The sequence below is a fragment of the Anneissia japonica genome, unplaced genomic scaffold (assembly GCF_011630105.1).
Source record: "Anneissia japonica isolate Jap-2015-1 unplaced genomic scaffold, ASM1163010v1 scaffold275_len1219475_cov178, whole genome shotgun sequence".
Classification (NCBI taxonomy): domain Eukaryota; kingdom Metazoa; phylum Echinodermata; class Crinoidea; order Comatulida; family Comatulidae; genus Anneissia; species Anneissia japonica.
The window spans coordinates 480,277-491,292 of NW_022752912.1; the positions used below are offsets into that span (position 1 = coordinate 480,277).

At 31.8% G+C, this 11,016-nt stretch overlaps 1 long non-coding RNA gene across 1 annotated transcript; it reads right to left on the reverse strand.

Moving 5' to 3' along the window:
- Positions 1–7,170: 7,170 nt before the first annotated feature.
- LOC117122404 lies at positions 7,171–10,763 on the reverse strand. The gene is made up of 4 exons (XR_004447711.1): positions 10,388–10,763; positions 9,747–9,869; positions 8,524–8,788; positions 7,171–7,535 (listed from the first exon to the last, which is right to left on the reverse strand). It is a non-coding gene; the product is annotated as an uncharacterized LOC117122404 (long non-coding RNA).
- Positions 10,764–11,016: the final 253 nt, after the last annotated feature.

The window sequence follows — 11,016 nt, forward strand, 5'->3', positions numbered from 1 at the left end:
AGAGATCAAGGTGACGGTAGCCTACACGTTTTATGTACCGTATTCGACATCAAATCCAAGACCTTACGTGATTTCCAAGATTTCTTTTTATACGAAGAGAGAAAACCTAACGATAGACAACAGTATTAATGAAACAATATAGTAAAAATAAACGAAAATTTAAATGTGTAAATTTCAATGGAGAAAATCTGTCCAAAGCCAGCAGCAGGTACAGGCAGCTGGAGTGGACTTGTGTATGAACGCAAAGATATAGAAGAAGATAAAGCAGCTTCCCAATATAGTGGAACATCCGTTCGAAATGAATTGTGGGTTCACGGCAGAGCAATTTTACCCCGCTATAAATCAATAATAAAGTAAACGCATGTTTTTGTTCTATATTACGCATAATCTATCATGGTGAATGGATATATTAATTATGGTAATGCTGTAGAATTATTAACAAAAATATTATTTATTTTATGAAATTAATATAAATAGTATTTGTTGAATATTATTTATGTAAACAGAAACACCGCAAAATGAAACGAATACACTGTATTGCATGATATTGTCATTTTAATCAATGACGAAAAGAGAAATACAAAATAGGTCAGCATTCGACTATGATCAACCTAAATAAAATGCTGACCCTACAACAAATTATGCGTCATTAAATCAATGACGAAAAGTAAAAATTGAAATAGAAAGAATAAGTCAGCATTCGACTATGATAAACTTAACTAAAATGCTGACCCTACTACAAATTATGCATTGTTATTTTGACCAGTTTGCAACTAAAAAAGGGGTATCAAAAGCCCCATAGGCTATACTTGGCGTTGCACTGGAATACAAATACATAAGCATCAAACTTAATAACGAATATATATTTCATAACATCAACTAGTAAAAATTATACAGTATATGACAATATGTGAAGACTGGGTGCCACAAGGCCGGAACTTGTACCGTCCTTGGAGGGGCAAAGGGGTGGTGGTGGGAACGATTAAAACATTTTCCGTCTTTCTCGAGTGCAGCCTAAAATGCAAAAGGCCCTTATTTTCTTTCTTACCAGCCAGCTTCACAGATAAAACTACTTAATATGCAGCACTAAAAAATATCGGTCTTCCGACCGCAGCCAAAACAAAGACATAAGCAAGCTTGTGTTATCTGCTTACATAAATGACTCTTCTTTTCGTGCCTCCAGAAGAGCTAGTTTTAGGGTGCTTAAAGCGCATTGCCAAATTTCACAATAAAATACTAAAAAAAGATCAACAATAATTCCCAAACAAAATTCAATGTTGGAATTGAGGTGAGCAGTAGTACGCCCTGTACCCCTCGCCTCTTTTTTTCTCCACCAAACATGTTCAACAAAAATATTCCATTACTAGATTAAAATCAAAGTTCAACATTTCAAAGTTTTATTTCACAAACGTATCCAGCTGGTACGTCAGCGCAGCTTCCATCCAATCTTTTATGTCGCAGGTCTAAAATAACACAAACGCCCTCTTTGTCAGAGTTATCTTCTAAAGAATATTCATGAATATCGACCATACTGCCATTGTTGTAATAGAAGGTCGATCCGACATAGTTCCAATCCAAGTGGATAACAAATATCCAAGAAATAAATTCATTTAGTATGACCAAGTCATTCGGAGATGTCACGGAGATATATGATGCAACCTTTGTGCCAATGGTGTACTTCTCGCACAACCTAATGTTTAGATAATCTACTACAGACATCCTGTTTCCGATTACCTTGATGCATCGGTTTCCAGGAATGGTGTACCAGGTAGATGGGCAACTACTGTTACACACCACAACCAGAAGCAGCAAAATCATGAATTTTACCTTTACCTTTACTGTTCACGAGTTTTTCGTCAAACACCATCTTGAGTTTTAAAAAAAAATCAGTTATATATCATATACATTTTTCTGGCTTTAAAATCCATAGTGATATTAAGTTTACTCTACCTTGAACAAATATAATTGCTGTCTCTTATACACATCTTATTATTTCTCATTTCTTTCAAAATAGATATATATATATACATATATATATAAAAGTATGAAATGTATGTATTCTTACATCTTATAATGATATTAACTCATATTAGATATAAAACAGCAAGGGTTTTTTTTATAGTTAATAAATAACTTAATGCCCAGCAATATTTTGTATTATGTTACTTTCTATATTAGCGTACATTATGTCTATGTTACATAATTTGCACATATATTTGAAATTGACTTTTTGACATTTATTTCTTTTAAAACAATTATACTTTTAATCAATATAACAGAAGTTTCAAAAGTATATATAAAAAAAGGCAAATGCCTTAGAAGTAAAATCAGTTTGATGACTCCAAATGACACTTGTGTCGGGCAAGCCTAATCATACTTAAACCAATTAAATATTATATTTAAACAATGAAACAGATACAAAAAGTAAACAAAAAAACCTTTAAAAAACAACGAACAATTAAACGTCAAAGGATAAGCAAAATCATAATAACAGAAATTATATAGTTAAGATAAGGAGAAATAATTTGAAAAGATATATTTTTGAGTTTTTTTAGAAAAACATTTCCATTTGGAAGTTGATTAAATTATATGGTACCACTATAACGAATATTATGTTGCATTTCAATAATTTTGGGTTGGGGATGATGAAGATCACGGAAAGCCCTAGTATTGTAGAAATGGATTTTAGAATTTGTTAAAAATTTACAAGACAAGTTTGAAAGGAGTTCATTATTAATATATTTTTAAAAAATACATTGCTGGAGTTTGTTGTTAGAGATAATGCGAACAGTTTTTTTGTTTAAGAAGATAAACGGTATTTTATTAAGATTAGAAGGGTAATTAATGGAAGAATGAGAGAGCAGTAAATATTGCCAAGAATGTAGGAAGGTAAAAAAGAAGAGAGGTCATACAAAATACCAATGTTTTTTTGAAATTTTGATTTCAATTTGTTTTATATAGGTTTTAAAGTTTAATTCCGCATTGATTTCGACACCAAGAGACTTTGTATGTTAAACAAGAGGTATTATTTGGTCTTCGATAAGTATATTGGGTGTTTCATTACCTTTTTTTTGGTGACGACATCCAAACAGCATGAAATTGCATTTGTAAATGTTAAAAGAAAGTTAACAATAAAATAATCGTGTATATTTTGTTGGTTAAATGTGTTGAAAATAGATCTGAAACTAACGTTGGAATAGAAAATGGTAGTATTGTCTGTCTGCATAACGATAAAAAGTAAGAATTGTAGAGGCAATTGGTAAATCGTTGATATAGAGTAAAATAAATAGGGGACCAATGAGAAACCCTTGAGGCAGGTAAAATGATTTAAAATCAGAAATAAAATTTATTTTTTTGTGCATTTGAGCCTAATTTGAGAAGTAATTATTAAAGAGATTTAAAAAAAAAAAACACCACGGATTCCATAATTATTAAGTTTGGAAATTAAAAGTGAGTGATCTATAGTATAAAAAAGCCTTTGATAGGTCAAAAAAGACTGTCCAGATGCAAAGGAATTGTTTTGAATTGTATCTGTAATCTTGTTAGTAAGGTAAATTAAAGCAGAAGTTGAATAATGTTTTCTATTCCAATTTCAATTCAATTCAATTCAACTTTTATTGTCAAACACAGTGAGAACATGGTTTGAAATTCTTCTTGTTTGTTCACAGTTAAAATGTAAAGTTAAAACAAGACACAACAGATAAAATCACAGAAAAAAACAGAGGAAACAGCAAAAATTTAAAAACAATAAAGGTCTGTTTTATTTGTTTATGAACTCATAATTAAGGTCACAAATAAGTTTTTCAAGGATCTTTGAAGAATGGAAGAATGGAAATTGGACGATAATAATTAGGGTCAGACCATTATTAAAAATAAGTATTACTTTTGCTATTTTCAGGCTGTCGGGAAAAACACTAGTAAAAAAAGATAAATTAAAGATATGAGTATGTGGAAAAATAATAAGATCAGTAAATTGCTTTACAGCATTCCCACAGATGTCATCAATGCCAGGAGCCTTGTTGTTTTAATGGATCTGACAATAGACCTTTCGGGAGTGTCAATCAAACTTAACAACACTAATCAGAACAACAGCGCTAGGAATACGCGCGCGTCTCACAAACACACGTGTCCTCATGAAAGGTTTTAGATGTATTATTTTGGATTTTGTTAGCAAGTTTCGGACCAATACTTTTGAAATATTTGTTAAACGAATTTTCAACTATGTGGGGGTCTTTTATTAATCTCAATTCTAGATGTATTGTTATTGCTTGATGGTTTAAGGAGAGAATAGATAAAACGCCAAGTAATTTTAATATTGAATTTAAGTTTGTCAAACGAATTTGTGTATTACAGTATTTTTTTTAGCAATTTTAAGAAGACCCAGAATTTTAAGGGTTTTCATGTAGCAAATTGCATATTTCTTTTTAAAATTAACAGAAAAATGTACCCTCAAATACTCGTTCATGAGTCATCAATCCTTAAATGTGCCGAAAATGGCGCCAAATTTGAAATAATTGACCCTTGACCCATCATTCTAAGGATTTTCTGGGTAGCTAAACGTTTCTATTCAACATTGACAGAAACACCTACCAAAAATAGACGTTTGAGAAGTTATTAAACCTTAAATATATATAAATGGCGGCAATTTTGAATTCAAGATGTCCGAAAATGTCCTAAAGTTGTTTTTTTCATGCTCAGTGGGGTCCTTATAACACATTTATTTCAGCAATAAAACATTTTCTTGCAATTGGTTTTATAGAAAATGTAATTTTTTGCAAACTATTTTTTAGTTTTTATTAATCTAGGCCTAAATAATTTAAGTATCCAGGTATGACTTACGTATTCCATGATGGTACGAAAAAATATCGGCTTATATATCTTCAGTCTATATCCTGACAATTTATTATTAAGTCGTTTTTATGTCTTAAGTTAAAGTGTCACTGTGTTTAATCTTAGTTCGTTTTATAGTTCACGTCTACCTAATCATGCACACAATATTATAGTAATATCGAGGGCGCTATTTCCGGTGCAAATGTTTTCTTCCATTTGTGAATAAATGGTCCTAAAAATCGGTTATTTATAGAACAAGAATGTGCGCTCTTTGCTCGCTTACCATTTAGTATGTTAAACGTCGCGATTAGTTTCCGATAAAAGAGAATGACTACTAAAACAAGAGGTTGCATGATGTATGTTATTAAGTACGCCATTCTGTCTTTGTTAAGACCTCTTTTAATTGTAATGACGAACGATGGGTAGACCTATTGTTAGCGATGATAACTTGTGATGAGGTGTAATTGTGGTAAAACGTTCATGCAATATATTTTAATTTTTAAGTGTTGGTTCTGGTTCTTCTGTTTCTTCAGTTCAGGTTTTCTTGCTTTCTTTCTTTATATTTCTTTAGGAGGTTTTATTTATTATTTATTTTTAAATTTAATAATTAAAATATTTACCATTTAAGACAAAAATAATAATAAATATAAATATAAATAAATATGGAGATATTGTAGGCGACTGAATTTTGACGGTTATTGCCAGTGGAAACATAAATGCCATGTATCTAATTTGAATCAAATTGTATCTTGTATTAAGTATTAATTTGTACGATTATTGTTTATTAAATTGCATATCACATGCAGCTAATTTGAACATTAATTAGTACTGCACTACCATATAGATTAGTTTCCGATAAAAGAGAATGACCACTAAAACAAGAGGTTGCATGATGTATGTTATTAAGTACGCCATTCTGTCTTTGTTAAGACCTCAATTAATTGTAATGACGAACGATGGGTAGACCTATTGTTAGCGATGATAACTTGTGATGAGGTGTAATTGTGGTAAAACGTTCATGCTATATATTTTTTTTAAGTGTTGGTTCTGGTTCTTCTGTTTCTTCAGTTCAGGTTTTCTTGCTTTCTTTCTTTATATTTCTTTAGGGTGTCTTATTTATCTATTATTTATTTTTAAATTTAATAATAAAAATATTTACCATTTAAAACAAAAAATAAATAAATAAGGAGATTTTGTAGGCGACTGAATTTTGACGGTTATTGCCAGTGAAAACATAAATGCCATGTATCTAATTTAAATCAAATTGTATCTTGTATTAAGTATTAATTTGTACGATTATTGTTTATTAAATTGCATATCACATGCAGCTAATTTGAACATTAATTAGTACTGCACTACCATATAGAAAATAGTGTTCTATTTGCTCTATGGTACTACTTACTGTATTACAGTTTGCTATCAATATTGAACAGAATATTTCCAGTGCGTAAAGAAGTAATTCAAACAAAACTCAAGTTATGCCTACACCGTTGCACATTGAAAAGTTTAAGGTTTTGAAACTGTTAATTCAATTATAGTAACGTCACACCGCATGAATCTTAATACAAGAAGTCCAGAGGTTTATGTATTTAGTACTGCTATCGCCAGTAATTTGTAAATTCTAACACTGCAAAATATACACAGCAAACACAAAATGTTCTTATAAAGTTTCAATTCAATTAACATTTATTGAATTAAGTGAACTTTGATGATGTATAAATAATAATATAAATGCCATATTTTTGTCCAATGTTTACAAAATATGTAACTTTTAAAAATGCATTACACAGTTTAGGCCTATACAATAAACATTTAAAAACAAATTGCAGTTGAATATCCATGAGCGACCACTTTTCAGAAGCCCGTTTAGTTTCGCTTTTTACTATTTTTTTTTGTGTATATTTCTCATTAAAATTAGTTTCAGCAACTATATGGACCTATAATGCATATTACATACGCCGATGAACTTATATATATATTTCAATGCATGTCAACTATTGAACACTGTATTTACCTTATACATACATATATATATATATATATACGGTATAGAATTTGACACAAAAACCAACTCACTGCAACCAGTGTTTACCAATATATAAGAACTTTATTGCCAACATCGGCATTTCCGGTCATTTTTTGAATAAATGTTCAATTTGAACATGATTAGAGCAAATAGAAACATGAACGTTAAAAAAGGCTGGTACCAAAATTGACTCTCTATCGCCAGGGGCTGAGGAGATACAAGGGTTTGACGATTGGCAGTGCGCTGAGGGTATCCCCAGGTACGAGGAGCCCAGATATTGTAGTTAAAAACAATTGACATCATGGATCTTTAAAGTCAGACCCCGGAGGAAAAACATTTTTCCTCCGGGGTCGACTTTACCACCACCCGCCTGGGTCGACCATTCTTTATACATTTGGTGGTATTAAAATATTTATACATACAATATTATATGTTGACAAAGTTTTTCCAAATAGCTGAATTTACTTTTACACACGCTTTATCATCCTTACTGAGCTACTCAACTGTTGCATTTTTTCATTAATATTACACTTGAAACTCGAACTATATAAACCATTTAAAAAGCATGAATACGAACATGTGTCAAACCACCACCCGCCACCACCTTCTAAAACGCAGTTGCGATTGTTCATGTCGTAGGTTGAGAATTTTACCCCTTTTTCTTCATAGATTACTGGACCTATGGTTTAAAAAGTAAAAGTAAAAGTTAATTTAAAAATATGTAATTATGGTTATGTAAACCCAACAAATCTAACCTACATTCCAGATTATAATCTGATCGTGTTTCAATATTAAAATACTTTCTGCTTCTTGCATTAGGTTTTTACAAATACTTCTTTTTTACAAAAAATGCAAATGTTGGGTTTACTCAGGTCAAGGGTATTTACTCTAATAACCATATACATGTTATTCGGTGGGCCAGTCATGTGGTCAAGCAGAAAATGCAGGCGCCAATTAAAAACTTTACAGTCTTTGTTTTCGGTAGTCTTTCTTTGGAGCGTATCCATTATCATCGTCATCGTCGTCGTCGTCGTCGTCGTCGTCATCATCATCATCATTTTCATCATCATCATCATCATTAATACATTTTACGATCATTAATCATCATCCTTTAATCATAATTAATGGTCATCAACATCATTATTTATTATTGATTATCATCATCGTTAAGTCATGACATCAAAAACTATCATTAATTATCATTACTCATAGAAATAATAGTAATAAATAATAATAATAATAAAGTTCTTAACCGTTCTGAATCGACAGAACAAGTGGTTTTCATTGACTATCAGAGTAGTAGCTTCAACTGTGCAAAACAAAAGGAGGACCCTAGAGAGAATAAATAATGATAATGCAAATAATAAGGAAAGAAAAAAGAAATCTTACCGTCCAGTATTTATGCACGGGGCGGAAGGGGAGGGGGGTTGAGGGTACGGTGTATGCCCTAGTGACTGCTCTAGTTGTTGTTGTTGTTATTCATAACAAGGAAATGAAATTCAAACATAAAAATTCCCTAGTGGCTGCTCTAGTTGTTGTTATTGTTGTTATTGAGAACAAGGAAATGAAATCCAAAGATAAAAAAATAAAGTATTTTATCTATTCTGTTTTTTCTTTTTAAACATAATTACCCCCAAAAAACGGAAAAACAAAAGACAAATACTTACCACCATCGTCATTTATGATCTTTCCAATCCTCAACATATAACTTTTACTCTCTTATAGAATGCGAAATGAAGCATAAGTGGATGAGAAAACATTTCCTGATTTGGTCTTGACTTTTATGCGTAGATGGAAATGCCCGCCGGACGTGAGCTTGTGCATAAAGTCGAGCCCGAACTAAAAGTCTCTACGTAAATGACCGAATCCCCGTTGGTATTCAGCCCATGTTCTGTTAAAATTAAAGGTGCTATTTTGTCGTCTCTGCAACACCTAAAATGAAAACTTTAGGTGTTATAAATATTATAAGTAATAAACTGCAACAATCTGAAACATAGGGTACATTTACTGGACAATCATACAAAATGATTTTAACTTTGCCGGGCGTTCAGACTAGCGGGATTCGCCAGGCGCGAGAATTAGCATAATGAACCGTAACCAGAAAACGAGTTTGGAAACATTGGGCTCGAAACGTAATTGAATGCTGATTGATAATTTTAGTCGATGCAAGGCCCCCCGCAGCGATTAAACCCCGGCTTAGAAAAGTTAAACACGGTGGCACGCCAGGCCTAGTTACTATAAAAACACAGCCCGGCTTGAGATAAGCCACCTAGTTCAGACTGGCAGGTGGATAAACCCGGTGAATTGAGCCGGGTTTATCCACCTAGTCTGAACTAGGCCAGAGTTAAACATTACGCAGCCACGTGCGTTTGTGCGACAACATGTGTTTGTTAGACGTATTCCTGGCCCCGTTCTGATTGGTCAGTTGTTAAGTTTGATTGACACTACGGAAAGGTCCATTGTCTCTATTTTATTATTCTTAACTATTATTCTTATGTAGGTCTCGTTGGTGTTGTTGTTGCTGCTGCTGCCGTAGTTTATGATAACAATATTATTATTATTATTATTATTATTATTATTATTATTATTATTATTATTATTATTATTATTTATTATTATTATTATTTATTATAATATTATTATTTTTAATATTAATATTCAATAATAATATTATATCATTTTTATCATTAAATTATTAATATTATTATAATTATTATTTATATTATCATTATTATTATTAGGCTATTATTATTATTATTATTATAATCATTCATATTATTATTACTATTATGATTTATACACATCTTGTTTAGAGTTTTTAGACTTACCTATGTCAAAACACCAAAAATGTTTAACATGTACAAGGCGAAGTAACATAAATGATACTTACGGTCCAACCCTCGTTATCATCTATTTCGCACATCGCAAGAAACGTTTCTTTTCCAGTTGTCAAGGCATAAATGCCAGATTTTGATCGCGGCAGTCCCTTTGGAATTTGGCTGCAGTCAGTAAACTGAAAGTGAATCAACACATAACAATTTGATATTTGATTAATACACACACACACACACACACCCAACACACACACACATGATTTTTGTATTGTAATTAATTTCTAAAGTTTTAGTACTTGTAGTTTCTGAACGCACCATCAAAGTGTGTGCCACTGAAACACATGTGTACGTTCAAATAAATTATTCGTAGATGCTCGTATCCAAGGTCAATCAAGGTCAATCGACATGACCTGTGTTGCGTGAATGGCCATATATGGTGTTTGTCAATTAATATTGATACTAGCATGCGCAGTTCTAACTACGAATTGGCTTATTGTTGACATGCTGTTCGTTAAAATTGAAAAAAAAAACAATTCCATATTTAATTTGCCTAATTTGTATACAAGACTTGCAATAAAAAATCATTTTAGATAAGATGTTATTTCTAAAAATATTCTTGAGGTTTTCTCCGATTTTGTTGACGGCAGGGTACCTGAAACAAGAAGTTATGGCACTGTGTTCAAAATACATTACTCACGTATGGTTTAATGGAATAATATATCATTTCGTCGTTTTTGACCTTGTTGGGCAACCCCAAGTAAGTAAACTGTGTGCATTTGTACGTCTTCCTGTTAAAAGATATGGATATGCATGGAGGGTAAAAGTGTAAACACTGTAAGCAACATGCGATGACTGAGGTAGTCTTTTTCGGTGTTTGTACAGGTTTAGAATCTTTCCGCCCACAACGGAGAACGTTTGTACATCGCACCGACAATTCGAAGATTTCACTTCTCATTTCCTGATGGTTTCCTAGAGAACAGATAAATACTAACTTAAAACATTTCAATATTGGATAACAACATCTTCAAAATATAATATCACACCTATACTGAATTAATTACACGGATAATTTATTGACGTCAACAGCTTTAATGGTCTTGTTATCAGTGGCGGATTAATTGGGGGTGTGGTGGGGACGGGCGGCAGCGGGCCTTATCCATCCCCCACCCAATTTTTTGATTAAAAAAATAATGTTGTAAAAATTAAGTAATAATAGTAATATTCAAATTTTAAGCCTGCAAATGCAATTTCCGGCCATCTAGAGGTGCCATAATCATTTTTTTTGTAAAAGTCCACCCGACCAATTATAGTGTTTTCATCATATAT